A 26,309-nucleotide genomic window follows, 5' to 3' on the forward strand; every position below is an offset into this window, starting at 1 on the left:
CCCGCAACAGACAAAGGTCTGATCTCCAAAATATATAAAGAACTCAAGAAACTAGACCGTAAAAGGCTAATTAACCCAATTAAAAAATGGGGCACTGACCTGAACAGAGAATTCTCAACAGAAGAAGTTCAAATGGCCAAAAGACACTTAAGGTCATGCTCAACCTCCTTAGCGATCAGGGAAATGCAAATCAAAACAACTTTGAGATGTCATCTTACACCTGTCAGAATGGCTAAAATCAAAAACACCAATGATAGCCTTTGCTGGAGAGGTTGTGGAGGAAGGGGTACCCTCATCCATTGTTGGTGGGAATGCAAACTTGTGCAACCACTATGGAAATCAGTGTGGTGGTTTCTCAGGAAATTCGGGATCAACCTGCCCCAGGACCTAGCAATATCACTCTTGGGAATATACCCAAGAGATGCCCTATCATATTACAAAAGCATTTGTTCATCTATGTTCATAGCAGCATTATTTGTAATAGCCAGAACCTGGAAACAACCTAGATGTCCTTCAGTGGAAGCATGGATGAAGAAAGTATGGAATGTATACATATTAGAGTACTACTCAGCGGTAAAAAACAATGACTTCTCGAATTTCGCATGCAAATGGATGGAAATAGAAAGCACTATCCTGAGTGAGGTAACCCAGACCCAAAAAGAGGAACATGGGATGTACTTACTCATATTTAGTTTCTAGCCATAAATAAAGGTCAGTGAGTCTATAATTTGATATCATAAAGAAACTAATTAAGAAGGTGAACCCAAAGCAAAACATATAGCTATCCTCCTGGTTATGAGAAGTAGACAAGATTGCCAGGCAAAATTTGGGATCTTGGCGGTGGGGTGGGAGGTGGGTAAGGGGAGATGGGGAGAGAAAAGTGAGAAGGGGAGGATGGGGGGAACTTGGGTAAATGGGGTGATTGGGATAAAGGAAGGTTGGATAGGGGAGCAGGGAAGCACATATCTTAATTAAGGGAGCCATCTTAGGGTTGGCAAGAGACTTGGACCTATAGGGGCTCCCAGGTGCCCAGGGAGATGTCCCGAGTTAGTTCCTGGGGCAGCTGAGGATAGGGAACCTGAAATGACCCTATCCTATAGCCATACTGATGAATATCTTGCATATCACCATAGAACCTTCATCGGGTGATGGATGGAGATAGAGACAGAGATCCACACTGGAGCACCGGACTGAGCTCCAAATGTCCAATGAGGAGGAGAAGGAGGGAAAACATGAGCAAGGAAGTCTGGACCATGAGGGGTGCACCCACCCACTGAGACAGAGGTACTGATCTATTGGGAGCTCACCAAGGTCAGCTGGACTGGAACTCAAAAAGCATTGGATAAAACTAGATTCTCTGAATATGGCAGACAATGAGGGCTGCTGAGAAGCCAAGGACAATGGCACTGAGTTTTGATCCTACTTCGTGTTCTGGCTTTGTGGGAGCCTAGCCAGTTTGGATGTTCACCTTCCTAGACCAGGATGGAGTGGGAAGGACTTTGGACTTTTCATAGGGCAGGGAACCCTGACTGCTCTTCAGACTGGAGAGGGAGGGGGAGAGGAGTGGGGGGAGGGGGAGAGGAGTGGGAGGAGGGTGAGGAAAATGGGAGGCTGGGAGGAGGCAGAAATTTTTTTTTCAATTAAAAAAATTAAAAATTAAAAAAAATAAAAAATATAACACTGTTTAGCCCATTAAAAAAATAAACTAAAAAATAAGAAGCCCTCCTTTAAACAAAGGATAGAGAAGCAGAGAGGAAATTCAGAGAAACTTCACCTTTCAAGATAGCCACAAATAGCATAAGGTATCTTGGGGTTAGACTAACGAAGGAAGTGAAAGATCTATTTGACAAGAACTTTAAGGCATTGAAGAAAGAAATTGAAGAAGACACCAGAAAATGGAAGGATCTCCCATTCTCTTTGATGGGTAGAATCAACATAGTAAAAATGGCAGTTCTTCCAAAGGCAATCTATAAATTCAATTCAATCCACATTAAAATCCCAACAAAATTCTTTACAGACCTTTAGAGAACAATAATCAACTTTATATGGAAAAACAAAAAACCATAGATAGCCAAAACAATCTTATACAATAAAGAAACTTCCGGAGGCATTACCATCTATGACTTCAAACTCTATTAGAGAGCTACAGTAATGAAAACAGCTTGGTATTGGCATAAAAACAGAGAAGTCGACCAATGGAATCATATAGAAGACCCGGATTTTAACCCACAAACCTATGAACACCTCATTTTCGATAAAGGAGCTAAAAGTATACAATGGAAGAAAGAAAACATCTTCAACAAAGGTGCTGGCATAACTGGATGTCAACTTGTACATGAATGAAAATAGACCCATATCTATCACCATGCACAAAACTCAAGTCCAAATGGATTAAAGACCTTAATATCAATCTGAACACACTGAGCCTGATAGAATAGAAAGTGGGAAATAGACAGCAACATATGAGACAGGAAAACACTTCCTACATATAACCTTAATATCACAGACAACAAGAGCAACAGTGAATAAATGGAACCTCGTGAAACTGAGAAGCTTCTGTAAAGCAAAGGACATTGTCATTAAGACAAATAGGCAACCTACTGGTTGGGAGAAGATCTTCACCAACCCTGCAACAAAAAAAGGTCTGATCTCCAAAATAAAAAAAGAACTCAAGAAACTGGACATGAAAATACTAATTAACCCAAATAAAAAAGGGGGTTACTGAACTGACAAGAGAATTCTCATCAGATGAAGTTCAGATGGCCAAAAGACACTTAAGGTCATGTTCAACCTCCTTATTGATCAGGGAAATGCAAGTCAAAACAACTTTGAGATACCATCTTACACCAGTCAGAATGGCTAAAATCAAAAATACCAATAATAGCGTATGCTGGAAAGGATGTGGAGTAAGGGGTACACTCATCCATTGCTGGTGGGAATGCAAACTTATGCAACCACTTTGGAAAGCAGTGTGGTTTTTTTTTTTCAGAAAATTGGGAATCAATCTACCTCAGGATCCAGCAATACCACTCTTGGGAATATTCCCAAGAGATGTTCTATCATACTACAAAAGTATTTGTTCAACTATGTTCATAGCAGCATTATTTGTAATAGCCAGCACCTGGAAACAACCTAGATGCCCTTCAATGGAAGAATGGATAAAGAAAGTGAGGAATATATACACATTAGAGTACTACTCAGTGTTAAAAAAAAAAACAGTGACATCTTGAATTTTGCATGCAAATGGATGGAAATAGAAAACACTATCTTGAGTGAGATAACCCAGACCCCAAAAGATGCATATGGTATGAACTCACTCTAGTGGACTCTAGACATAAACAAATGACATTAAGCCTATAGTTTGATGGAGGTGGGTGTTGTATCTTAACTGTTTCTTTCATTGGTTAACTAATAAAGAAAACTGCTTGGCCTGATAGGACAGAAAATTATGTAGGCAGAGTAGACAGAACAGAAGCTGGGAGAAAGAAGCCGAGTCATTCGGTTGCCATGATTCTCCCACTCCAGAATGGGCCTGTCTTGACAGACAGGTGAACAGCGTGAAAGAAAGAAGTACCTGGGTTTTCTAAATATTGTTCTGCTTTGCAAATTCTAATTTTAATTATTTTATTTTCAAACAGGGCCTCATGCAGCTCAGACTGGCCCCAAGCTTTCTGTGTAGCCAAAGATGACCTTGAACATGTTTTTCTTGCTTACTATGAAAATATTGGCAAATCTGGGTGTTTTATTGTTGTTGATCATGTATATTGTTCTTATGTATGTTCTATGATGTATACATATGACTTTATTGTAAACTAGGGAGCAATAATATTAATAGTTACTACTCTGTATCTGTGGGTTTGGAAAAGTTTTGTCTCATGTTATTCCTCAAGCAGAAGAGCATGGCAGCTATTTCAACTGCATTAAGGGTCATGCAACATCTAGAGATGAGACAGAATACAAGGCAGCTATGGTTAAATATACCTTACACTGCTTTATATGGAACACTGAACAATCAGAAAGTGTACTATCTGTATGAACTTCTGGTGAAAGACCTGGATAAATCCAGGTATCCCCAAAGAAAGACCTGGATAAATCCAGACCCCCCCCCCCGATGTGGGAGTGTCTTTATCTATCTGTTGCTTTCATTGGTTAATTAATTTAAAAAACTGCTTGGCCTTTGATAGGACAGAAAATTAGGTAAGCAGAGTAGACAGAACAGAATGCTGGGAGAAAGAAGCCGAGTCAGGCAGTTGCCATGATTCTCCCACCCGACACAGCCGCAGGTTAAGATCTTCCCTGGTAAGCCACCTTGTGGGCTACACAGATTATTAGAAATGGGTTAGATCAATATGTAAGAGCTAGCCAATAAGAGGCTGGAACTAATGGGCCAAGCAGTATTTAAAAGAATACAGTTTCCTTGTAATTATTTCGGGGCATAAGCTAGCCATGCGGGCGGCTGGGTGCCAGGGATGCAGCCCTGCAACTCCTACTACAGAGTGGCACCCAACGTGATGGACTAAATCCACTTAAAAACCTGAGAGGGCTTTTTTTAAATTTATTTATTTATTAAAAATTTCTCTTTTTTTTTCTGGTCCAGGACCCAATAATTGCACAATTAGCTGTGCTCTCTGGAGTCTCCTTTAATCCTGCTTCCTTATTTTCTCTTAGTCTTTTTGACCTAAAGGGTTGATCAGATGTTTCAGATGCTTTGTGAGATGCCACCAGTTTCCATTTGCCTGATGCTGCCCCCACATGCCCTCTTTTGAAACAGTTTCTATGTTGCCCAGACTACAACTGGGATCAAGCAAGCAATCCTCCCACCTCAGCTCTCTGACTACTGGAAATACACACACCCTATCGATTAATGTATTGTTTTTCTGAAACCCACGTTATGAGCTAGCTTAATAGTACACATTATAATCCGTCATTTAGGTGGTGGAGGTAGGACAGTTTCAAGTTCAGAGCCAGCCTGAGCTGTGATGTGACCGTGTCCCCAAACAACAAAATCAGTGCTGCTATATCCTTCTCGGTGTTGGTCAGCTGCTGGTGCAGACTCTGTTGGCAAAGGTGAAGCCTGCCAACCTCCTCCACTGTCAGGTTTTTTTTTCCTTTAAGTGTCTTCTAGGGAATAGTTTGGGGTGGTGGGATCATCCTCTTTCTTGCCTTTCTGTTATCCATTTTAACAGGGTTTGATGGTTCTTGCCTGTAGTTCTCACTGCCTAAGGATGACCTTCTGTTTCCATCATTTCTTCTCCACTTTCTTTTTTTCTGATGGTTTTTCTTCTTTTCTTTTTTATTTATTTTATTTTTTAATTTATTTATTTATTAAAGATTTCTGTCTCTTCCCCACCACTGCCTCCCATTTTCCACCTCCTCCCCTAATCAAGTTCCCCTCCCTCATCAGCCCAAAGAGCAATCAGGGTTCCCTGCCCTGTGGGAAGTCCTAGGACCCCCCCCCACCTCCATCCAGGTCTAGTAAGGTGAACATCCAAACAGCCTAGGCTCCCACACAGCTAGTATGCACAGTAGCATCAAAACCCAGTGAAGGCGTAAGTCACAAACAATGCTACACCAATTCGGGGTTATGATTATTAGGGTGGTATTTATTTAAAGGGGAAAAAACTTACAGATCACTGTCCCAGGCAACAGCCCTCTACACAACCAGGAAAGGAGTCTAGTCGCAGGCGGAGCAGGAAGTGAAGAGAGCGAGGAGAGGGAAGTGGCCGCTTTTTTAAAGGGAGAGAAACCACGCCCCAGTGGGCTGGTACCTCAGCGGTGATAGACTGGAGGACTGGGAGGACCTCCCGCAACACCTCCCCCTTTTGTTTAAATAAGAGAGTTCTAAACCTACTATGAAATTATATACAATAAGTACAAACCTATTCTAACTAGCTTAGGTCTTGTATAATAAATAACTTGGCCAAGTCATGAGAGAAAGTAACTACATTTATATAGTCTTCAACCCCATCGAAGATCTGAGAAGGGAAATAATGTTACCTGGGTAATTAGGAAGTTCAGTAAAACAACTTCCAAAACATGCAACAAATTACAGAGACAACTAGCTACCTGGGCAATCACCCAAAGTCACATTAGCAGCGTTGAAGCAACCAACTTTGGCTAAGGCCTAACATAACTGACATACCATTTTCTAAGGCAAGCAACTTTTCAAAACTATCTTACCCTGTCTTGGCAGGATATGACAGTCCTGTTTTATCCATTGATGCATGCTCTGTATCTTTGTCAGTTGTTGAGGTATGGGCATTTCTTTGCCCAAACGCCAGTTCTGCCAAAAAGAAAGGCTCCAGGTGGAGTGTCTTTGGTGCTCAACATTCTCTCGGGAATAGAGTGGTGTTGCCAGGAGCAATTGTGTCTCACTACCACAAAACTCTGAGTTAGATTAAAGGCCATTTTCTACAGCTCTTTGAAGAAGTTGAAGATTATCTATCTATACTGAGTATAATCTCTATATATCTAAAGAACCTGATTAGTCTATTATAAATGACAAACTTAGATGACTATTAGTCTATATAATTCTCAATATCTATCTAACTTAAAGACTAAGACAATAAACGACTGTGAAACAAATGAGGACAATGACCTCCAAATATAAACAATGTACAAATATACATTGCAGTAGGTAAATATATATCAATACACAATAATTATATAAGTATCTTAATCAGAGGTAGAAATGTACACTGCAATATGGTAAATATATAATATATATATATATATCAATACAATATATGTCAATACATAAAAAAATGTTTTAAACAGAGGTAGAAACATGCATGCGTACAATAGTCAATATAATTTAACTTTGTATCAATATACAAGAATCTATAGCAATGTATTTGTCTAAAAACAGTAACTCACAATTACAAATCTATTATCCCATCATCCCTCTTTTTTTTCTTTCAAAATGATCCCTGAGCGTATAAAATTCCTCCCCCAACCCTCAATCGTATACTAATTATAATCGACCCCTAAATGATGTCCCTAAACCCAAGGGCAAGTTTTATTGGGAAAGGGGACGTCGTCCTCTAGAATTACTTCCAGCCGTCATGGGGGCGACGTTCTTTCTGGGGGATCCTGTGAAAGTGAAATGATGGTTAAATTTCAAGATCAATGTCTTTTAAAATTGCCAATAGTCTCTGAGTATTTTGTGCAGGTCTGGCCAAAATGTTGTATAAGATGTGCACCATTTCAGCTAACCAAGTTGGAACTGTCTTGTGCAGCTGGTACCAAAAGCAGGTCTTGTAGTAGCGCTATCAGTATCATGACGTCTTATCAACCAGGTGGAGTTGCTGTTATGGGGCCCCATCTTCTTCCTGGAAACTTCAAATGTCACTTCAGGAAAAACTCATTGTTCATTATGAAAAACTTAAACATTAATCATATAGACATATATAGACATATATATATATTCAATGAAACACATGATAGATATATTCAATGAAAAGTATGATAGATATGAAGAAAAGCAAAGATGTTTTCTAAACTCATATTTCTTTCTGTCCCATATCATGGCTCTTGACATGAGACAGAAACTCCAGAAACTCTGGGTTTTTCTCTTACTAACAGGCTTGGAATTGGAGAGGGACTGAGCCAGAGTCCAACTTCAAAACCAGCTTTATAAATTTAGAAATATGGTTTAATATTACTTACACAACCCATTCAGTTGTCTTGATATTTCCTATTGGGCAGGTATTTTTCCATCTGTCAGTATCCAAACATCCAGGGTCCCTTGAATTTCTCAAAGATGAGTGTTTTCCTGTGGAGATAAGAACAGAACCCTGCCACCATTGTATATGTTTTTCTTACCACCTGTATGAATATCATCGTTGTGGATGAGTTGTCATTTCTCCTTTCCAAGAGGTTTCTCCTCTTCAAATCGAAACTTTATTAATTTTGATGGTATCCACAATTTTTCTTCTCCTGTGGAAACAAGAGCAAAACCCCTTCCCCAACGTAGCACATCTCCGGGCTTCCACTGAGAGGTCAGCACATCTTTGAAATAAATCGGTTGATTTAGTTCAGCAGACTTTTCCATTATCCAATGTCTTTCTGCTGCTGTCGTTCCTTTCTCATTAGCGTTAAGAAAATTCAAGGTTAATAAAGCATTATGTAATCTATTTCTGGGGGTATTTTCAGTCCCTTTCTGTTTGTTCAGCATATCCTTTATAGTACGATTTGATCTTTCTATAACTGCCTGACCTGTAGGATTATTTGGTATACCTGTAATGTGTTTTATATTATAATAATCAAAAAAGCGTTTCATTTTCTTAGATACATATGCTGGACCATTATCTGTCTTTATTTGCGCAGGTATACCCATGATGGCCATAACTTCCAATAAATGTGTGATTACTGAATCAGCCTTTTCTGAGCTCAGGGCAGTAGCCCATTGAAAACCTGAATACGTGTCTATGGTGTGGTGTACATATTTTAATTTACCAAATTCCATAAAGTGGAACACATCCATCTGCCAGATTTCATTTCTCTTAGTACCCTTTGGGTTACTCCCTGCAGGCAACGGTGTTTGGTTATAGAAAGAACAAGTAGGGCATCTCTTTATAATGTCCTTAGCTTGTTGCCAAGTAATGGAAAATTCTTTCTTTAGGCCTTTACTATTGACATGATGCTTCTTATGAAATTCCGAGGCCTGCAACACACTTCCAATCAATAATTGATCAATCTCAGCATTGCCTTGGGCTAGAGGACCAGGCAGACCTGTATGGGACCAGATGTGTGTTATGTACATCGGACAAAGCCTGTTCCTGATTATGTCTTGTACCTGGATAAACAATGAAGTCAACTCTGTGTCATCTGGTATAAATTCAGCGGTTTCAATATGCAAGATAACTCTTTCTGCATATTGTGAATCTGTAACTATATTAAGAGGTTCTTTAAAATCCCTTAGCACCATAAGAATGGCATATAATTCTGCCTTCTGGACAGAATTATAAGGGTTTTGTTCCACCTTACTCAATTCATCTGACTTGTAACCTGCTTTCCCTGATTTATTTGCATCAGTATAGAACGTACGGGCTCCAGTTATTGGAGCATCACGTACAATTCTAGGAAGAATCCAAGAAGTTCTTTTTATGAGATTAAGTCTATCACTTTTGGGATAGTTGCTATTAATTTCTCCCAAAAAGTTAGCACAAGCTCTTTGCCACGGTTCATTGTCTTCCCATAACTTTTTTATTTCTTCAGTAGTAAAAGGCACTATAATTTCTGCTGGGTCTATACCTGCTAGTTGACGAAGTCTCAGCTTACCTTTTATAATTAATTCAGAGACCTTTTCCACATAAGTTTTTAATTTTTTACTTGGTTTATTAGGTATAAATATCCACTCTAAAATAATATCTTCCCTCTGCATTAGAATCCCTGTAGGAGAAATTCTGGAAGGCAATATGACTAGGATGCAGCTAAGATTTGGGTTCACCCTATCCACATGTGCCTCCTGTAATTTTTCCTCAATCATTGTCAGTTCCTTTTCTGCTTCAGCTGTCAGTTCTCTTGGACTATTCAAATCTTTATCACCATCTAAGGTTTTGTTTAAATGAACTATTAGATCAGGTGTTATCCCAACAGCTGGTCGTAGACTGGAAATGTCTCCTAACAATCTTTGGAAGTCATTAAGAGTCTTTAACCGGTCTCTCCTAATTTGTGCCTTTTGCGTTTTAATTTTCTCTAACCCTATTCTGTAACCTAGGTAATTAATAGAATTTCCTCTTTGAATCTTTTCAGGGGCAATTTGTAATCCCCACCTAGGCAAGACTTTCTTTACTTCTTCAAACATCCTTTCTAAAGTATCTTTATTTGAATCAGATAATAAGATGTCATCCATGTAATGATAAATGATGGACTTGGGGAATTGTTTACGAATTATTTCCATGGCTTACTTACAAAATATTGGCACAGTGTAGGACTATTGAGCATACCCTGTGGGAGGACAGTCCACTGATATCTCCTATTAGGCTGAGAATTATTATAAGTAGGCACTGTGAAGGCAAATTTTTCTCTATCCTTTTCTTGTAACGGTATAGTGAAAAAACAATCTTTCAAATCAATAACTATAAGAGGCCATCCTTTTGGTAACAGAGAAGGCAAAGGAATTCCAGATTGTAGTGGGCCCATAGGTTGAATTACTTTGTTGACAGCTCTTAGATCTGTCACCATTCTCCATTTACCAGATTTCTTTTTTACAACAAACACAGGAGAATTCCAAGGGCTGGTTGATTCTTCAATATGGTGAGCATCTAGTTGCTCTTGCACCAGCTGTTCCAATGCCTGTAGTTTATCTTCAGCTAGAGGCCATTGTTTGGTCCATATTGGCTTCTCAGTTAGCCATTTTAAAGGTAGGGCCGTTGGTACCTCTAAAGGTTTGGTATTTGCTGTATGTTCTTGTACAGCCTGAATGGCTGGTGACCTTTTTCCATAATACCTCATCATATCCTTCCCAGAATTATGAGTTCCTGGAAATACAGGAATGTTAATCTGGGTATTCCATTGCTGTAGCAGGTCACGGCCCCATAAATTTATGGCAATATTGGCTATATATGGCCTTAGTCTTCCTATTTGCCCTTCGGGCCCTATGCATTCAACCCATCTTGTGCTTTGTTTTACACGAGATAGGGTTTCAATTCCCAGGAACTGAACATCTACCTCTTGAAGAGGCCAATTCGGATGCCAAGATTCTGGGGTAATGATACTTACATCCGCACCTGTGTCTAATAAGCCTTCAATAAAAGTGCCATTTATACAGACTCTTAGCTTTAGTCTTTGATCATTAATAGAAGTCTGTCAAAATATACGTTTACTCTGTCCTATTGGGTTTTTTGACTCATCCTCCACACGTAATTCTTCATTTAGACCAGTATTACTTTTTACAGCAGAAATTGGAGCTTTTAATTTTCTTGGTGAGGCACGTTCTCCACTGTGACTGGGAATGACTGGGCCACTGTTGGCTTGGGGGCCTGCGAGAGGCCCCCCAAGGAGTTTCCCGATGATATCGGATTGCCCCGTCTGTCTGTTGTTGACCTACATTCGTTGGACCAATGCCTGCCTTTACCGCATCTCCTACCTATACCTGAAGGCCGAGGTCTCCTATTTTTGTCATTCCCAGAAGAGATATTATTCCTAGAAATTCTTTGCCTGCAATCCCTTTGCAAATGTCCTAATTTACCACAATTAAAACACCTGGCAGTTTGATGTCTCCTCATTGCTTTGGAAATCGCTTCTCCTACCCAAGATTCATCATTATAGCTAAACGTCTCAACATTCATCGTATGCTGAATCCATTCATCCATAGGTGCTGATCTAGACTTTAAAGGCCCAATTATCTTTTTGCATTCTATGTTTGCATTCTCAAAAGCTAGAGATTCAAGAAGTATTCATCTAGCTTCTGGGTCTGTTACCCCTATGTCCAGAGCCTTAATTAATCTTTGCAAAAAGTCAATAAAGGGTTCTCTCTGTCCCTGCTTAATTCTGGTATATGATTCAACCCTTTTTGCTGGATTTTGTATCCTATTCCAAGCATTTAAAGCTGCTTGGTGACATAGACACAGTACTTCATCGTCATAAAGAGCTTGGACCTGTGGATCAGCATATTCTCCTGCACCAAGAATTTGATCTTGGGAAACCTCAATACCTTTTGCTCTTCCTTGCTGTTCCATATGTTTGGATTCTTCTCTGAAATAAATTCCAAACATCAAGGAAGGTCCATTATCTAAAACTGCAGACACTAACTGATGGAAATCATGGGGAGTAGCTCTAGCATTAGAAGCCCAAGTCCTTATCATTTCCTTTACATATGCATTGTGCAAGCCAAAATTCACAACAGCTTGCTTAATTTCTTTCAAATCATTCATTGCTATTGGCGTCCATCTAGCTTCTCTGACTCCCTTTGAGCCTTTAGAAGTTGACGCTTTGTCAGAATTAACTATAGGGTATGTTGCTAGAACCCTGGGTAAGCCAGTTCTAATAGCTGGTGGAGGCCTTGTATCCTGTCCTTGTGCCTCCTTACTCTGTTCACCAGCTGCAATAATTTCCCCAATCTTTTCAAATCTTTTTATCATTGTCTCTCTTAAATCCTGAATCTCCTGACCTGTATATATTTCCAGTGATTTCACTGAGGTATCAATTTTTTGGTCCCCATTCTGCACCTGTGATTCCAAAGCTTTAATTTTTTCCTTCAAAGATAACATGTCCTCCTTAAACTTTTCTTGTATATCATGTAGATTCCCATCTTGGAGGTACATTCTGTCTGTTACCTTATCAAAACTTTGTGATAAAGTCTGAACGTCAAATTCAACAGCCTGAACCCTTTCAGGTAACTTTCTAATACCCTTGGATATGGAATCAATTTTGTTTGTCATAGTATCCACTTGTTCAGATAACCTCTGATTTTCAATAATTTTAATCCTGTCAATTGGTTGTTCATTATTAGTTCGTAAAGATTCAATCGTTCTTAGGAGTGCCATATTCTTCTGTTCATTATTAGTACGTAAAGATTCAATCGTTCTTAGGAGTGCCATATTCTTCCTTAATGATAGAATATGGAAAAGAAAACTGAAGGCTAGTAACAAGCAAATTAAGGTATCCCCATAATCATATAAACCTTGTATGATGTAATTCATTGTATTAGTAAATATAAATTTACTAATCCATTGTATTAGTGAAAACAAAGCAGTAAAATTTGCGTTAGAAACAAAAACTGCAATATTACCTATTATCCAGCAGGTGGCGCTGTTGCAGAGTCGCGGTGAAAACATGGTCCTGTTTCAGTGCCTTAGTAGATGTTAAAAACTGGAAAATGCAAGTTTCTCAACAAAGTAAATGTAATTAAATCAATTCCTGAGACGGACCAGAAACCCAGAATCCAGGGGTAGAGAAGAGCAATCTGGAAGCCGCTTATGCCTCCACGTGACAGAGTCACCCTGAGGGGTTGCAGCTTTCAGCAACCACATGCTCTGGTTCGTGCCACTTAAGAGCTGTACTTGCAAGGGAGATTTAAAAATGACTCAGAAAAGAGCAAACCACGCGGCCAGAGACTACGCGGGCCTGTGGAGTTTAAAGCCACGTGGGGAGTCCAAGGCCGCTGGCGGCTGAGGAAGGGGAGGGCTCCCGCCAAGCCGAACTAGAGCCCACCAAGCCCGCGGCCGCCAAGCTGAACTTGCGCCCGCCAAGCCCGCAGCCGCCAAGCCGAACTTGGGGCCGCCAAGCCGAACTCGCGGCTGCAAGTGGGGAAAGGAGAGGTTCTAAAACCAAACGTTGGGTGCCAAAATGAAGGCGTAAGTCACAAACAATGCTACACCAATTCGGGGTTATGATTATTAGGGTGGTATTTATTTAAAGGGGAAAAAACTTACAGATCACTGTCCCAGGCAACAGCCCTCTACGCAACCAGGAAAGGAGTCTAGTCGCAGGCAGAGCAGGAAGTGAAGAGAGCGAGGAGAGGGAAGTGGCCGCTTTTTTAAAGGGAGAGAAACCACGCCCCAGTGGGCTGGTACCTCAGCGGTGATAGACTGGAGGAGTGGGAGGACCTCCCGCAACAACCCAGTGCCATTGTTTTTTACTTCTCAGCAGTCCTCATTGTCCACTATGTTCAGCGAGTCCGGTTTTATCCCATGCTTTTTCAGACCCAGTCCAGCTGGTCTTGGTGAGTTCCCAATAGAACATCCCCATTGTCTCAGTGTGTGGGTGCACCCCTCGCAGTCCTGAGTTCCTTGCTTGTGCTCTCTCTCCTTCTGCTCCTGATTTGGACCTTGAGATTTCAGTCCGGTGCTCCAGTGTGGGTCTCTGTCTCTGTCTCCTTTCATTGCTTGATGAAGGTTAATATTCAGGAGGATGCCTATATGTTTTTCTTTGGGTTCACCTTCTTATTTAGCTTCTCTTGGATCACTAATTATAGGCTCAATGTCCTTTATTTATGGCTAGAAACTAAATATGAGTGAGTACATACCATGTTCCTCTTTTTGGGTCTGGCTTACCTCACTCAGGATAGTGTTTTCTATTTCCATCCATTTGCATGCAAAATTCGAGAAGTCCTTGTTTTTTACTGCTGAGTAGTACTCTAATATGTATATATTCCATACTTTCTTCATCCATTCTTCCATTGAAGGGCATCTAGGTTGTTTCCAGATTCTGGCTATTACAAATAATGCTGCTATGAACATAGTTGAGCATATACTTTTGTTGTATGATAGGGCATCTCTTGGGTATATTCCCAAGAGTGGTATTGCTGGGTCCAGGGGTAGGTTGATCCCGAATTTCCTGAGAAACCACCACACAGATTTCGAAAGTGGTTGCACAAGTTTGCATTCCCACCAGCAATGGATGAGTGTACCCCTTTCTCCACAACCTCTCCAGCAAAGGCTATCATTGGTGTTTTTGATTTTAGCCATTCTGACAGGTGTAAGATGGTATCTTAAAGTTGTCTTGATTTGCATTTCCCTGATGGCTAAGGAAGTTGAGCATGACCTTAAGTGTCTTTTGGCCATTTGAACTTCTTCTGTTGAGAATTCTCTGTTCAGGTCAGTGCCCCATTTTATAATTGGGTTGATTAGCCTTTTATGGTCTAGTTTCTTGAGTTCTTTATATATTTTGGAGATCAGACCTTTGTCTGTTGCGGGGTTGGTGAAGATCTTCTCCCAGTCAGTGGGTTGCCTTTTTGTCTTAGTGACAGTGTCCTTTGCTTTACAGAAGCTTCTCAGTCTCAAGAGGTCCCATTTATTCAATGAGGCCCTTAATGTTTGTGCTGCAGGGGTTATATGTAGGAAGTGGTCTCTGTAGTAATAGGACCAGTGGGGCTGTGTCCCAGCACCCCAGCCACCTGCTAGCTTATGCCCCGAAATAATTACATGGACACTGTATTCTTTTAAACTCTGCTTGGCCCATTATCTCTAGCCCTTACTGGCTAATTCTGATATCCTGACCAACCCATCTCTAATAAACCATGTAGCACCGGTCTAACCAGGGAAGATTCAGCATGTCTGACCTGGTGGCCTGCTTCATCGCATGCATCTGCCCAGGAGAGGGGAGCATGGCCTCTCCTCCAGAGAGCAGAGCTGTCGAATCTGAGCTCACTTCCTCTTCCTCCCAGCATTCTGTTCTGTTTACTCCACCCACCTATGTTTTAACCTATGAGGGCCAAGCAGTTTCTTTATTTAATTAACCAATGACCTTCCTCTAGCAGGTCTCCTGTGCCCATGTGTTGTAGAGTACTTCCCACTTTCTCTTCTATCAGGTTCAGTGTGTTCGGAATGATATTGAGGTCTTTAATCCATTTAGACTTGAGTTTTGTGCATGGTCATAGATATGGATCTGTTTTCATTCTTCTACAGATTGACATCCAGTTGTGCCAGCACCATTTGTTGAAGATGCTCACTTTTTTCCATTGTATACTTTTAGCTTCTTTATCGATAATCAGGTGTTCATAGGTTTGTGGGTTAATGTCAGGGTCTTCTATTTGATTCCATTGGTCGACTTCTCTGTTTTTATGCCAATACCAAGCTGTTTTCAATACTGTAGCTCTGTAATAGAGTTTGAAGTCAGGGATGGTAATGCCTCCAGAAGTTCCTTTATTGTATAAGATTGTTTTGGCTATCCTGGGTTTTTTGTTTTTCCATATAAAGTTGATTATTGTCTCTGAGAGGGCTTTTTAAAAAAGGGAGAGAGAGTTTAACACAGCTCTTTGCTGTTTGCTAGGATGTGCCGTAAAGAGATTTCCTGATTCAGCAACAGCAGCAGAAAAAAAAAGCTGTGTCATTTTAAAGCGTGGCTTCCTGGGACTGTGCCGCCAGTGCAGACTCTGGCTTTAAAGCATTTCAATGCCTTTTATGGGACTGGATGTTTGTGTTCCAGCTTGGGATGGGAAGGAGAGTGCTCTGAGACCATGCCAATAGCTCAGCGCTCCCTGCCTGCACCTGGACAGATGGCAGAATCGGGCTTAGGCAGGCAAAAAAGCATGGCAGATTCCTGCCGCCATACAGAGACATGTTTCCAGGCTTCGCAATACTCCATGCGTCAGATTGGATGTAACTTGGATGAAAAGAGTTTCTGTGCCACACGCTCAGTCTCAGAGTTAAACTGCTGAGTGCGGCTCCAATGTGGACTTGCTGTGTGCCTGGAACTGTGTGCAGCTCAGGGGCACCAAGTGGATTTGAGGCAGGAGTGGCTGCTCCTTGCTGAACTGTGCTGACCTCAGGCAGGAACTATCATAATTACCATAACAACAGTGCAGTTAAGGTTTAGACTGGCAGTAAACAGGGAGTACCATATTACCCCTACATGGTGCAACTGAAGTTTTTAAGAAGTGCTTAGCATTTTAAGAACTGCTCCTGGATAGTAAAAAACTTACAGATTCACAATAGGACACATTCAGACATAGGCTTGGGAGAGAGAAGAAAAAAAATAGAGAGAATAAAGTTAATGCCTTTAAAAAAAGAGACAGAATAAAGTATAGTGATAGAGTAAAAATAAACCATGTAAAAATGGATAATTCACAGAGAGTCTGGATTATGTACATTGTGTTTTCTTTAAAATTTTTGACTGTAAAGGAGCTATGTACAGAGAAACATTTCATTATATGGGCTGCCAAGTGGAACCAGAATGGATTTCATAAGGGTATTATGACTTCGGAATTTGGGTCTAAGGATATGATGCTTTGGAAAAGAGTTTCTTCTTTTGTTTTCACAGAGGATGAGACCCTGTGGATTACTTCTATCCCATTATGGTATGATAGACCACGCCTTCCTGAAAGGCTGCTGTGAACACCTTCAAAAAATTGCTTCGCTCAACTGCCAACTGAGATGAAACTAGCACACAGGTTATACCATGAAAGACCTAAATAACAGCGCCCCCATTCAGCAGGAAGCAGTTTGGAGAGAAAAAACTGCACCCACGTTCCCAAATATTGTTTATAAATGTTCTTTTACATTTAAAGGGGGATATGATATAGATATGAATAATTTGAATTGGTGTGGATTTTAAGGTCAATTTTGTTATATGTATATGTATTTCTGATCCTGATTAAGGTATTGTGATTATGTAGTTCATTTAAAAATGCAATGTATAATTAGGAAATATAGGTTGTTGACGGATAATCACCAATAATAATCAAGCATGTAGTCATGTTAGTTAGATTTTCTAGATATATAGAGATATATTTCAGTTAGATAGGCATTCTTCAGATCTTTCAAAGACAGCAGAATATGGCATTTAATGTTTTAATAACTTAGGGCTTTTCATGACAATGAGACACTCTGCTCCTGGCAGCACAAATCTACTTCAAGAGGAAGATGGGCATCAAAGAGGCTCCTTATGGAGTTTGATAGCCATTTGGGCAAGAAACTGCTCTTACCTGGACTGATGCATAAACTGGACACAAAGAACCTGCAGAGAGAGGACTGCTGAACTTGCATAAAGGTGAGATGGTCTTTCGGAGTTCCTGCTTCATAAAAGAATTCGCGAGACATTCTGCAGGACACAGCAAATAGTGACTGAACTGTCTTTGAAATTTCCTGCTTCATGGAAATGTCTAATGGATACTATGGGCCTGAAGGCCGAAGATGGATGCCCCAACGGTACAGAGGAACTTTGGGTGAATGTCCAGGCAGCAAGATGTCTCTGTCATTTCTAGAGTTTTGGATTTCTTGTTTGCTTAGGAAATATTATATCCTTCTGGAGTCTTTGATGGAGTTGAAGAATGGTTAGTTATAGTTATAGTTTTCCTTAGTTATGATAAAGGATAAAATAGATATAAATACTGTAAATGTAATTCTTGCTTGATAACTGTCTTGTTATATGTAATCTTACTATGTTAAAGTTAAAGCTTTTCTTTTTTGTTTAAACAGAAAAAGGGGAAATGATGTGGGAGTGTCTTTATCTATCTGTTGCTTTCATTGGTTAATTAATAAAGAAACTGCTTGGCCTTTGATAGGACAGAAAATTAGGTAGGTGGAGTAGACAGAACAGAATACTGGGAGAAAGAAGCCGAGTCAGGGAGTCGCCATGATTCTCCCACTCCAGACAGCCGCAGGTATATCTTCCCTGGTAAGCCGCTTTGTGGGCTACACAGATTATTAGAAATGTGTTAGTTCAATACGTAAGAGCTAGCCAATAAGAGGTTGGAACTAATGGGCCAGGCAGTGTTCAAAAGAATACAGTTTCTGTGTAATTATTTTGGGTATAAAGCTAGCCTTGAGAGCGTCCGGGTGCCTGGAACATAGCCTGCCGCTCCTACTACAACACCCCCCCTCAGCAGGAAGAAAATAGCCAAAAAATCTAAGCAGTGAGAAAATCAGAAATCTAGGATTAGCTGGTTCAGTGACTGTATTTCAGGAACTAGCTGAAGATAAAGTTAGAATTGTAATCTTGAGAATAATCTTGAGAAACAGGGAGTTTCCCCCTTGTGATTATCACTGGTATTTTTGGAATACTCTGTTTCAAGAACTAGCTGATTATGACTTTGAGAGTGATCTTGGGAGGCAGGGAGTTGCCCCTTCTGATCACTGGTATTTTCAGAATTTTCTGTGACCCCCTTCCTGCCCCTTTCAGATTACTGGGCTGTGATTTCTTCTTATGAAAACCCCTTCTCCAGGTCACTCGGGGTCAAACTCTTCCCCTGCTCATGCAGGTTCCCGTCTCATCGATTAAAGCCTTGTGTGATTGCAGCAAGGGCAGTCTCTCGTGAGTTACTGGGGTGGAGGGTCGTGTTATCCCAAGACTTGAGTGAGAGTCTCCCCACACTGGGGGTCTTTCACTAGAACCAAGCCTGATAGTATATCACATCAAATAGTTATGAAACCCTTCATCACAAAGGCAATCCTATGCCAGAGGCTAAAGGTGCTCACAGCCCATGTATTTATCACACTGTAGTTCATAAAATTGGAGGCTAGTTGGTGACCTTGCGGACAGGTGTTATGCCCAGATCCACGAAGCCCCCCCAAAACCAACAAGGATACCGAGTCCCATATGTAAAAGCAAAGAGCAAGTATGCAAACTCGTTCTCTCCACATGTTCAGTGTATTGAAATAAACAGAGATCCCCAAGCTTGGTTAGAGTTGAGTTTTTAAAGTAGTAAAGGTGGGGTAGGGGATTTCTAAGGCTCAGCACCCCTGATTGCCTTGCACTTGTCTAGGGGTGTCCTGGTGAGTGTGTACTGGCAGGTAATCCTATCTACAACAGTTGGAATATTAGGCATTTCCTTTGGATGGTCTGTTCTTGGGTGGTGCTCAGGTAATCTCAGTTTGTGGTTCTTCCTGCTTCAGAGTAAACTACTAAGACTCAGGCCTCCATTAAACTTATCGATGGCTGAGTCCTATTCTGGCAGGTGATAATGGTTGGAATTGAAGAACTTCCTTTGGGTGGTCTGTTTCTATTTAACTTATCATGGCTGTCTCCTGAAACAGAAAGGAAATACAGGGAGCTGAGCTGTGTGAAAGCATTCATTCACCTATTGCATTCATGCCCCACTACCTACCCCATCAGAAAGTCAAGCCTGTAATACCCCAAAACTGATCCAAAGAGGCCCATTCCGCAGCGTCCATAGGCACCGTGGTGTCTTCTGTACTGCTCTCCCAGTATTCTTCCCTGCTCAGGGAGAGACGTTTCCTGTTCCAAACACACTATTTCCGGTTGCAAATAAAAGTGTTTCTGCCACAGCTGCTACTGCCGAAGTCTGGGAAGGGCTTCTGGTGGTCGACCAGAGATCAGACCTGGAGCAGTGACCTTTGGTGCTGCCTCCACCACTGCCGCTGTCTGGGAAGGACTTCGAGTCCAGGGCAGGCTCTTGGTGGTCGCAGAGACATCCCAGATGTCGTTGAGGTGTGCAGCCTACAAGTAAAAATAAATGATTTTTTAAAAACATAACGGGTAGTGGTCCATTAAATAAAATATAAAATAATAAAAATAGTAAAAATAACAGGCGATCCTGAAGACACTGGAACAGATCTCTTTGGTCTTCAGGCACCAGCGTGTCATAGTTATCCAGCCAGCGACTGGGTCCCCATACTAAAGAATCACCATCCTAGTCCCCTTCATTGCCCTCTATGGACTAAAACACATATTGGAAACACATAGGACACTGTGTAAAAACGAATCTCTGTGTATACCAAATTGTTTTAGTGAAAGATGCGGATAAATCCAGACCCTTCTAGCAGGAAAAGAACCAAAAATCTAGGATTAGCCAGTTCAGTGACTGTTTCAAGAACTAGCTGAAGATAAATTTAGATTGTAATCTTGAGAATAATCTTGAGAAACAGGGAGTTACCCCCTTGTGATTATCACTAATATTTTCAGAATTTTCAATGATCGCTGGTATTTTCAAAATTTTCCAATGACGCCCTCCCTACCCCCTTTGGATTACTGGGTTGTGTTTTCTTCCCTTAAATACTCCTTCTCCCAGCTACTGGAGGTCGAACTCCTCCCCTGCGTGGGTTATGAGTCTCAGCCCCAGCGCTGGTACCTGTCAATAAACCTCATGTGATTGCAGCAAGGACGGTTGGGGGGGGGGGTGGTGTTATTCCGAGGCTTGAATGAGTGTATCCCCACACCGGGGGTCTTTCATTAGGTCTTCAAGTGTTCTGCCAAATGATCCTAATTTATCTGATAACTTTTTATAACATCCCGAGCCTTTTATTCATTTTTTTCCTTTTTTTTTTTAACATACTATTCCCAGTTCCCCTCTCCTACCCTCCAGCTACCCACACCTTCTCTTCACCCAGCCCCCAATCTGCTCCTCAGAGGGGGTAAATGGGGGAGTCAACAAATTGTGTCACATCATCACATTAAGGCAGGACCAAGGCCCTCCTGCTCCTGTCTAGGCTGAGCAAGGTTTCTCTTCATTGGAAATGGGCTCCAAACAGCCAGATAATTCATTAGAAGGGGTTTGAAGGCTCAGTCGTAGGTCTTCAATAGCTCAGTTGGTAGAGCATAGTACAGTAGTGGATGGACCGTGACAATCCTTAGAACCTTTTTATTTTAACGGCTCCTATGGTTATACATCTGCTTGTATTCCTATGGATAGGTTCTTATCTGCATGTATTCCTATGGGTGCTCATTTGCATATGTTCCCATGAGCTGTCGCATTTGCACATATTCATGAGGGTGTTCATTTGCATGTGTTCCTATGGGTGAGCATTCATTTGCATATTCCATATGGCTGTCCTTGCACATGTGTTTGTATGGAAGGATGTTCATTTGCATATGTTCATATGGATGGTCATTTGCATACATTCATGTGGTTGACTGTTCATTTGTATATGTTCCTATTGGTGCTCGTTTGTATGTGCTTATGAGGATTAGTGTACATTTGCATGTATTAATGTTGATAAAGCTCATTTGCAGATATTCATCATAGCAAGTGTGTCCTTGTGGAAAAGAGCATGTCCTGGGGGGGTGTCATTGTGACAGGAAGTGTGTCTTTATTGGAGGGGATCTCATCTTGTATGAGGAGTCCTTATTGGAGGGTGAGTATCCTGCCCTAGGAGGCCAGTACTTGAGGGAGAGGCAGTATCCTTGTGGGAGGAGCAGTGTCCCTGTAGAATGAAGAGGCACTATTTGATGGAGGAGATATGTCTTTGCAGGAGGCATGAACTTGTGGGAGGAAGCATATAACTGTGGGAGGAGTGTCCTTAGGGAACGTTTCCTTGTGGGATGAGACTTATCCAGTGAGTGGGCTTGTCTGGGAAGTGAGCACGTCCCAACAGGAGGGGCAATTCATTGTGAGAGGGGCGTGTGCTTGAGGGTGTGGGCATGACCTTGTGGGAGTGGGCCTGTCCTTGAGAGAGGAGGCGTGTCTTGTGAGAGTAGAATTGTTCTTGTGCAAGTGTGTGAGGAATGTGTCCACGAGAGAGGGGGAGTGTTCCTGTGAGAGGGGTCGTGTCTTTTGGGGAGGGGGCAGGCACGTACTAAGAGGAGGTCCGTCCTTCAGGGAGGGACAATGTCACGGCAGGAGGCGTGTCCTTTGGGCAATGGGCGTGTCCTTGTGGGTTGGGTGTGTTCTTTACTGTGGGGCGTGTTGTTTGAGGGGCGTGTCCTTTAGGTAGGGGGCCTGTCCTTGTGTATGGGGCGTGAGCTGTGGTAAGGTGCGATGACGTCATCCCTGGCGCAAACACGGCTGCCGCTACCGTGACGCCGCTTCGTCTCATATGAGAGCGCGGCGAAGTCTAGGATATTGAGGAAGAGCAGCGAGGCGCCCACCGCGATCGCGACGCTCAGTTCAATCGTTTGAGTAGCCGTGCTCAGCCTCAATAGGCCTCGTGACGTCTTCAGGACTCGCTCTCCCAGGGTCCTTCGCGGCTCCGGGATTGGCGTTTCCGGTTCCTGAAGCCGCTATTTCAGCTTCCAAATGAAAGTGCTTCCGCCTCCACGGCTACTGTTTCCGGCTCCCGAGGTTGCGACGGCGGAAGTCACGGAAGGAATTCGGTGGTTGGCGAGAGCTCCGACGGAGATCGACGACTTCCGGTGTCGCCGCCTCCGTCAGGGACGTCGTGTGTGTGGGGGCAGGCCCTCGGTGGCGAGGTCGCGGCGTACTAGTAAAGATAGTTGTTAGGGGAGAGTATATGTAGCAGGATGTTACAGCTGGTTGGTACCATTTGTGCGTGTCTGGAGAGGAGGCAATGTCAAGCAGTACGAATGCTAGCGAGGCTGTTTTAGCACAGCAGCTGGAAGGGCATATCTGTAGGATCTTGACTCCTACTGCTGTGTGATTAGTGGGGAGGCATCCTGAACTGACACCTTGTAATGTATGTGGACATAAATATGTGCGTGTGGGGGGTAAAGAATACCGTCAGATAAGGCCTGATATCTAAATGTATATGTGATATGTGTGCTTGCAAGTTTCCTTAGGGCCTAAAACCTAGCATTGTTGTGGTGTGTGGGATGTCCAGCACAATCTGGTGCCTTGAAGTCATTGTTAGGCATCAGGAGGATGGTGGGTTCTGCGTGGGTTGATATCTAGCAGTGAATGTGGAAATCCACGAAGTCCCCGCAAAAGCCGACAAGGAGACCGAGTCCCATATGTAAAAGCAAAGAGCCTTTATTTCAAGCAAGTTTGCAAACTCGGTCTCTTCGCATGTCCAGCGTATTGGAATAATCGGAGAGCCCCGAGCTCACTTAGAATGGGGCTTTATAGTAGAAAAGGTGGGGGTGAGGGGTTTCTGAGGTTTAGGACCCCCGATTGACTGACACTTATCTAGGGGTGTCCTGGTTGGAATCTTAGGCAGAGCCCTACTCTGGCAGGTGATAATGGTTAGAAGTAAAGAACTTCTTTGGGTGACCTGCCCTTGGCTTATCAGGGCTGGCTCCCACATTAGGGATGGGCAGTGTGCAAGTCTAGGCATACTGGGCCCCAGAAGCAGCTGCATGGAGACTCAGCAGCTCTAACAAGTCCTATACTTCTGCTACCCTCAACATCCTCCTTCTACTGAGCTGGCAGTGAACCCTCAGCATTGGACAGAGTTCATTCTACTGCTTTCCCACATCTTCATGCAGTAATCTTGGGGTCACACAGGTGTAAGAGTGATGAGGAGAACACATCTGCTTGTCATTCTGGACACTCCCTCCTGCTGCCTAGCACTGAACCACCATCTTGGCTTAGAACAGGGGTTTGTTGTCTCCTGTGGAGATAGGGCCAGGTTTCCACTAGAAGTCCTAGGATGTGGACTTCTTTACCCGTGCTCCAGCTTCTGTTTGGTTTTTGTTTGTTTTTGTTGTGTTTTTTTTTGTTTTGTTTTGTTTTTGCGGATGGATGCAGAGCTCATGTTCACAGTTCATCTTCTCTTTGTTGTTTCTGATCTCCTTTTTTATGAGGCAGAAACTTACAAAGGTCTCTTCAGTAACTGTTACGTGAACATTGTAGTGTTTGGATCTGTAGTCACCTGTAATATTGAGACTGTGTTCAGTTTTCTAATGGGTTCCTTATGGTTTCCTTATCCATACTTGTCCTGCAGCCCCTTCTGAACACACCATGTTTTCTACCTTGATTTCCCTGGGGTGCCTGTGACAAAATAAGCAGATATGATATAGGTGAGTCTGTTGCTGGTGTAATGGAAAAATTAAGCAGAAATGCTGCAGGTCCCCAAGCGGAGGCAGTGGGCCATGTGGCAGCAGGCAGGGACAGCTGCAGGTCCCCAAGCCATGGCTGGTCCAGGGCAGGGAGACACACGGTGTCAGGCAAGAGACATGGATAGACACACCATGCAGAGTGAGGTTGAATATTTATTCAGTGGGTTATGGAGGGGGAAGGGAGAAGGGGAGAAGAGCAGAAAGAGGGAAAGACAGAAAGGGGGAAGGGGGAAGTGGGGAGAGGCAGAAAAGGGGGAGAACTCAGGCTGTAAGCTGAAGATCAGCCTGTCTCAGCAGACTGGGATGGGGGTGAGGGGAGCACCTGGCTTATCTCTTAAAGAGATAGAAAGGTCCTTACAATTGGGGTTTGTGTTGGATTCAATATGTCCAGACTTCATTACTTTCCTATTGGGCTTTCTGGGTCTCTGGTGCTTTGTGGGAAGTGCTGGGGCCAGAATTTCAGGGTCTAGAGGAATTTTCTGCCCTCTGCCATCTCTTCTAAGATTAGACTCAGTTGGTTTCTACATTTGGTGTTAGGACATCATTTTATTGAGTCTATCTGTGAAAAAAAAAATTGTTCCATAACAACAGTGACTGCTGCTGAGGAGCAGGGTATCTGAGAGTATATATTCCTTTGGATTTTTCTCAGACATTCTAAAGTGTTCTGAATACCAACTAGAATAAATTCTGTTGGAATTCTCCCTCAGTACCTCAGTATTTGTTTGTACGTTGTCTCTATCCAATACCAGTGAGATACAACTGCGCCATCTTCATGATTATTGGTGGCCTGGGAAAGAGGGTCCCTGAACTTTCTCAGGCAATTCAGTCTAGGAGCTATGTAGAGATGACATTCACATCCCAAGGCTCTGCTGAGGCACTTTCTTTATCTGCTCAGGTAGGTTTCCTGGGTCATCTGTGAGGACAGAGAGGCTTGGGGACCTTTCTGTACTGTCAAAATATACACAGCAATGAAGTAGGAAAGGGATAACACATCCCCTGGGAGGCTTTCCCAAGGGAATCTTCCTGTTGTCCCCAGATCTTGCTAAGAACTGATGGTGGTGGTCTGCAGTTGGACGTTGGAACATAAACCATTTGATTGCCCTACACAACATGTTCTGAAGTTGTGTGGAGCCTCTGAGCTGCTTTAAAACTCAGGAAGTAACCTGCTAGTTTGCCATAGAATGGGGAGGCTAGAAGTGCTCTCCTCCATCATTGGCATTAGTGCTGAGTGTGCATGTCCTCAGGTCAGGAATTCCCTGGGTATGTTTCAGGGTGTGGCCTGGCACCTACAAAATTAAGAGTTATCATTGACCGATGAAGAAACTGGATGAGAGTTTCTTCTGTAAACCCCAAGCACAAGACCTTGGCAGGCTTACTTTTTTTTCTCTCTCTCTTTCTTTCTTTCTTTCTTTCTTTCGTTCTGTCTTCCCCCCCCCCCCCCTCTCTCTCTCTCTCTTTCTTTCTTTTTTTAACCAGGCTCGAAATCATGGAGATCCAACTGCCTCTACTCCTGAGTGCTGGGATTAAAGGCATTTGCCACCACCACCCAGAAAGGCAGGTTTACTTTCAGTGGAATTCAGGAGCTGATGAGGCAGGAATAATGCCCATTGTCTTCCAACAATCATTAGGGTCCCTCTTCAGGACCCTCTGACTGCAGGGAATGGTTTCTCATGACTGTCCTACTTTGCAGAAATCGGGCTCTGGGAACAAAGAAGGAAATGCAGTTTCCCACCAACATGTTGAAACATAGCACTCAACTTCCTACACACCATGTCACAGTTGGCCACACCAAACAAGTTATCCCAACATCTCTCCGAATCCATGCCTCTGTTGTCTCTCATTATACCTTTGCTCCTATGCATAATGAGCTCAATAATTATTTTCATTGGAATTGAAAAAGGCTGACTTTGACAGCTCATGCTTATTTGTCTGCACGCCAGTATCAGGAATAAACCAGATCACAGAAATATCTCTTATACACACATCAGGAATAAGCTTAGTGATCTCAGTGCTGCCTTCACTGAATGCCTCACTTCATAGTGGCCCTTATGAGTGGCCACTCTTCATTGCAAAGAGCAGTGATCTGCCTAAAGGGTCTCTGTGGCATAATGTCCCGTCCCGCCCCCCCATCTCCTCCCCCCCCCCCCATTAGCCTGGCGCCAGAGGAATAGCAAGCAACCTCCACTAGCCATGAAACCCCACTGGGTTATACCTGGCCTAGCTCTGAAGTT

The sequence above is a fragment of the Microtus oregoni genome, unplaced genomic scaffold, assembly GCF_018167655.1.
Source record: "Microtus oregoni isolate MIOR12 unplaced genomic scaffold, Mior012 000105F_ref0000443, whole genome shotgun sequence".
NCBI classification, from domain to species: Eukaryota; Metazoa; Chordata; class Mammalia; order Rodentia; family Cricetidae; genus Microtus; species Microtus oregoni.